We start from the raw sequence: 6000 nt of genomic DNA, 5'->3' as shown, positions 1-6000 counted from the left end.
ATTAACCACCAAATTTTGGTCACCAAAAGATACATTCATCCACTAATAAAATAGTTGCGAAAACCTTTTACAAAATTACCCTTACACATTCAGCGTCTAAATTTTGTGGCATTCACGACAAATTATTAGACAGTAATAGGTACATTTGCAACTAATTGATTAGTAGTGATACCATTTTACCCAATTACCCTTGAACAATTAGCGTCTAAGCAGGGGGACTGTTTCAACCAGCAAATAGCGACTAATTTGCTAGTCACCAAAAAAAACTTTCTGAGTCTAACCAACAATTTAGACACCCATACTTTCTGCGACAGCGATTTTGCAACTACGTGGCGACTCAAAATTTAGACACACAAGAGATTTAGCGTCTAAATTTTACTTTTGGCGTTTAACTTTGCTAGACGTCGAAAGCCATTTTTCTTGTAGTGATCTCTTATTTTATTTTATTCTGAATTTTTTAGAGTATTCTTTCTCTTAAGTTTCAAGGTTCATTGTTCATTTTGTGCCAAAACCTAACCATATCAAACATAGATTTGATGACTGTTGGAACGTGGTTCCTCTGCTGATGCTGGTGCGTGGCGTCGGTGCTTGAAGCTTGGTGGTTTACAAGCTATTTTCGGGTGTGTTCCCAACGAGAGGAAGCTCCAATGAGTTGCTACATGTTAAGGATTCAGAGTGTGGTGTTAAGTGTAAAGTTGAATAGTGAGTTCTTTTTACCATAACTTAGATTAGCTTTGAACTATATATTATAATGTGTTTTTAATTTAGTGGATTGCTTCGATCAGGACAAGGTCCCATGGATGTAGGCTAAAAGTGGATTTAGCCGAACCATGTATATGACTGTGTTCTTTACTTTATGCACCTATGTTTGTTGTGGTTAAAAACTGAAAATCTCTTAATCAACTTGGTAATATTCTGTTGCACGTTAAAATGGGTAATCCAATCCCCAACAGAGGAAAATTAAAAGATGTAATAATAATAAAAATTACTAGAAAAAGGTAAATTTTAGTGTACATTTTTAATAATTTTTACAACTATTTTTTTTAATTATTATTATTTTTGTTTTTATTCAGATAAAAAATATACTTAATAACTTCTTATTTTCATTTAAAAAAAAAAAATTGGCTTTGTGTTTGACTGTTTGTCTTTAACAACACACAAAAATAAACTTCATTTCCTTTAGCAAAGCGGCATTAACAGGGTTTTTAGTGGAAAGAAACTAGAGGGTCATTGAAAGTTTCGATCTTTTAGCCACACAAAGGCTTTGACTGTGCTAGCATTAAGGCCAGTTGCTCTAGCTTTTGGGTTTTTTTTTTTTTTTTGGGGGGGGGGTATTTTCTTTCATTTGGGTTTTGTAATATGAACTGGTATGCCTAACTTTGATTAACTTTATGTTCATTCTTGCTTGTTTCTTCATATCTTGGTGTCTCTTCTTGCTTGTTGAGGTTACAAATAGTTTTATTAGTTTAAAGTTGATGCCTTTTGAGTTTGCTTTTGGTATCTGCATCAACTATTATAGCTTTGGTTTAACTGCCTCTCTTCAGTGCTTTCATTTTTGCAGCAATGCAATGTTTTGTAACATTTACGAGTTATTATTTTGTTGCAAGTGCATGTAACATCTCAGGTTTTAAGTGTTACAATTTAGCTTTCTGACTAAGGTGTTTGTGTTCTTGCTTTCTTAGGAATATAATTTGTTTTAGAGATTTTGCTCTTCCCAACTTTGGATATTAACTTTTATTTTAGAAACTTGAGATATTACTGATGTTGAGTGCAATTTTTTTTTTTTTTAGGTGGGTATGGAGTGGAATATTTTTACATATTAAGAGTAGATTTTTGGTTTCAATTCTATTTATGAGGAGCAGGCCTTCTGTTTTGACTAGAGAGAGCATAGATTGGTACTTATTTTGGGGAATTAAATGTTCAAATTTTGTCAAGGGTTAATGAACAACTAAGTTTGTTCTGGGATAGAGATGGGAGTGTGGGTACTCTGGCCCTTTGGTTTTGGGGAATCCTAGATGTTTACACTTTTCTGCTTTACAGAACAAAATTCACTTGTTCTTCTCCTCTTTGTTTTATTTCTCGATGCCTCTTAGTTTCTCCTTTTTTGTAAATTTTCCGTAGTTTAGATCCTAAGCTTGTTTCCTAGGGAAGTCTCAGAAGTTGAAAATACTGAATTTGTTTTTGTTAGACTTAAATATTAATGTCGAACTCTTACATATCAGATTATGCTTTTTGGTCAAGCGGTAACTTCACATGTTATACGTGTGATGCAGCTTATATCTGATTATATATCTTGGTTCTAGTCACTTCACTTTACCCATCTCTTGGTTTTATCTATCTGGTCCATGTTGTGAGTTGTAAACTCACTTTTTACAACTTGAGCTATCAAAGATGGTGGCTGTCAAAGGTGGCTATCAAAGATGGTGGCTATCAAAGGTAGCTGTCAAAGATGGTGGCGGTCAAAGGTGGCGGTCAAAGATGGTGGCTGTCAAAGATGGTGGGAAGCCTTAATTGCTAAGGAACCACCATTGCGCTTTCATAAATAGGAGTGTAGGAACTTAATAGAGAGAGGTGTGACCACTTGTAGAATTTTCTCCTTCCTTTTGTTGTAGCAAAAAGTTATTTCTCCTATTTCAAGAGAGAAGTTTATTTGTTTTTCTCCTTGTATTTAGAGAGAAGTTGTTGTAACTCATATTTTACTATAGTGGAAATCCTTCTTTACTTGCCCGTGGTTTTTCTCTCAATTTGTTTGAGAGTTTTCCACGTAAATTTCGTCTCTCAATTTTATTTGTTGTGTGATATTGCTTCAACCCGATTGCTTGATTTTTCTAACAATGGTATCCGAGCCAGGTTGCGGGTATTGTTCACGGTAAAAGGTGGAAGCCGATTCAAGTTAAGAAGCAAATCGTAGTCATCGCCATGGCAACAAAGTTCGAAATTGAGAAATTAAACGGAGTCAATTTCTCCCTTTGGAAATTGAGGATAAAGGCAATATTGAGGAAAGATAATTGCTTAGCAGCAATTAGAGGTGTTAAACCAGATGGAGTAACTAATGAAAAATGGCAGGAGATGGATGACAATGCTATGTCCAGCTTGCATCTAGTGTTGGCAGATTCCGTCCTATCCAGCATTGCAGAAAAGGAGTCAGCCAAGGAAATCTAGGATGCACTTACCAGATTGTACGAGATCAAGTCACTTCACAATAAGATCTTTTTAAACAGGAGACTCTATACTCTTCGAATGAGTGAATCTACATCAGTGACAGATCACATCAACAACCTGAATACGCTATTTTCCCAACTTTCAGCGTTGGACTACAATATAGCAGTAAATGAATGTGCCAAGATTCTATTCCAAAGTCTACCTGATTCATATGATCAACTTATTATTAACTTGACAAATAATGTTCTCACGGATTATCTAGTTTTTGATGAAGTTGCAGCTGCTGTTTTAGAAGAGGAATCCAGGCGCAAAAATAAGGAAGATAGATTAGCCAGCTCACAGCAAGCAGAGGCCTTGTTAATGACGAGAAGAAGATCAATGGAACGAGGCTCTAGTGGGAGTCACACTCATGGCAGATCAAAGTCAAGAAGTAAGAAAAATGTCAAGTGTTACCACTGTGGCAAGAAAGGGCATGTCAAGAAGGATTGTTGGCATCACAAGAAGAGTACGAAGAAGACTCCTAAGGCAACAAATTCTCAAGGATGTGTTGCAAGTACCTTTGATGATGGAGAAATTTTATTCAGCAAAGCAGAAACCGATTCCAAAGGCAAAAAGCAGCTCACTGATGTGTGGATACTGGATTCAGGAGCAACTTGGCACATGACCTCTCACCGAGATTGGTTTCAGACATATAAACCTATTGCTTAAGGATCTGTGTTTATGAGTAACGATCATGCCTTGGAAATTGTTGGCATTAGTACCATCAAATTAAAGTTGTTCGATGGTATAATTCACACTATCCAAGGGGTACGACACGTGAAGGGCTTGAAGAAAAATCTATTGTCTCTTGGACAATTGGATGATCTCGGTTGCAAGACTCATATAGAAAATGGGATCATGAAGATTGTTAAAGGCGCGCTTGTAGTAATGAAAGCAGAAAAGATTGCGGCGAATCTATACATGCTTTTGGGAGATACGTTATAGGAGGCAAACACTTTAGTAGCATCAACTAGTGAAGAATATTCAACGGCAATATGGCATCGCAAATTAGGCCACATGTCAGATCGAGGTTTGCAGATTCTCGCTAAACGTAATCTCATACCAAGGCTCAAGCAGGTAAATTTACCTTTCTGTGAATATTGTGTTACAAGTAAGCAACATAGATTAAAGTTTGATAGATCTACTGCTAGAAGTAAACACATTCTAGACTTGATTCATTCTTATGTGTGGGAGTCACCAGAGATGTCCCTAAGAGAAGCAAAATATTTTGTATCATTTATTGATGATTACTCTAGGAGATTGTGGGAATACCCGATCAAGAAGAAGTCAGATATGTTTCCAATATTTAAAGACTTCAAAGCGCAAGTGGAACTTGAATCTGGAAAAAGGATCAAGTGTTTGAGGACAGATAATGGAGGAGAATATATTGATAACAACTTTCTTGGATTCTACAAGCGAGAGGGCATTCAGAGGCAATTTACTGTTGCACATACACCTCAGCAAAATGGTGTAGCAGAGCGGATGAATAGAACTCTACTAGACAAAACGAGAGCTATGTTGAGAACTACAGGTCTAGCCAAGTCATTCTGGGCAAAAGCAGTAAAAACCGCCTATTATGTAATAAATCGGTCACCATCAACTGCAATTAATTTGAAGACACCAATGGAGATGTGGACTGGTAAGCCAGCAGAATATTCTTCTTTACATGTCTTTGGATGTCCTACATACGTGATGTATAATTCCCAAGAAAGAACAAAGCTGGATCCAAAGTCCAGGAAATGCATATTCTTGGGATATGCTGATGGAGTTAAGGGGTATCGCCTATGGGATCCCATTGCCCATAAGGTTATTATCAGTAGAGATGTGATATTTGTAGATAATCAACTACAATGTGAAGAAAATGATAGCACTCCAACAGAGACTACTACTGTTCAGACAAAAGATAAGTCAAAATATGAAGATTCTTCTGAAGCAGCACCAGAGCACGAAGGACAAGACTTAGATGAGTCCAATGATATGGAAGTTCGACAATCAACACGTTAGACAAGAAAACCATCATGGCACTCAGGGTATGTTATGGCAAGTAATTATGCATATTGTCTTCTAATAGAAGATGGAGAGCCATCAACTTTCCAGGAGGCCTTAAACAGTCCTGATGTTTCTCTGTGGATGACAGCAATGCAAGAAGAAATAGAAGCTTTGCACAAAAACAAGACATGGGAACTTGTGTCACTACCACCTGGACAAACAGCTATCAATAACAAATGGGTCTATAAAATCAAACGAGATAGCAACAACCAAGTGGAGCGATATTGTGCAAGATTGGTGGTGAAAGGATATGCTCAGAAAGAAGGTATTGATTTTAATGAGATATTTTCTCCTGTTGTCAGACTAACAACTTTTAGAGTAGTCTTGGCTATGTGTGCTAGTTTTTATTTACATCTAGAACAATTAGATGTAAAAACTGCTTTTCTTCATGGAAAACTTGAAGAAGAGATTTACATGCTCCAACCAGAAGGGTTTGAAGAAAAAGGAAAAGAAAACTTGGTTTGTAGGTTAACCAAATCTCTGTACGGTCTAAAGCAGGCGCCAAGATGTTGGTACAAAAGATTTGATTCCTTCATTATTAGCCTTAAATACAACAAACTAAGTTCAGACCATTGTACATATTACAAGAGGTTTGAAGATGATAACTTCATTATTTTGCTGTTATATGTGGACGACATGTTGGTAGCAAGTTCCAACAAAGATTGAGTCCAAGAATTAAGGGCACAATTGGCTAGGGAGTTTGATATGAAGGATTTAGGACCTGTAAACAAGATTCTAGGGATGCAAATT

This window comes from Pistacia vera, unplaced genomic scaffold (genome assembly GCF_008641045.1).
Source record: "Pistacia vera cultivar Batoury unplaced genomic scaffold, PisVer_v2 Contig76, whole genome shotgun sequence".
NCBI classification, from domain to species: domain Eukaryota; kingdom Viridiplantae; phylum Streptophyta; class Magnoliopsida; order Sapindales; family Anacardiaceae; genus Pistacia; species Pistacia vera.
Note: the sequence above shows the minus strand (reverse complement) of the source record.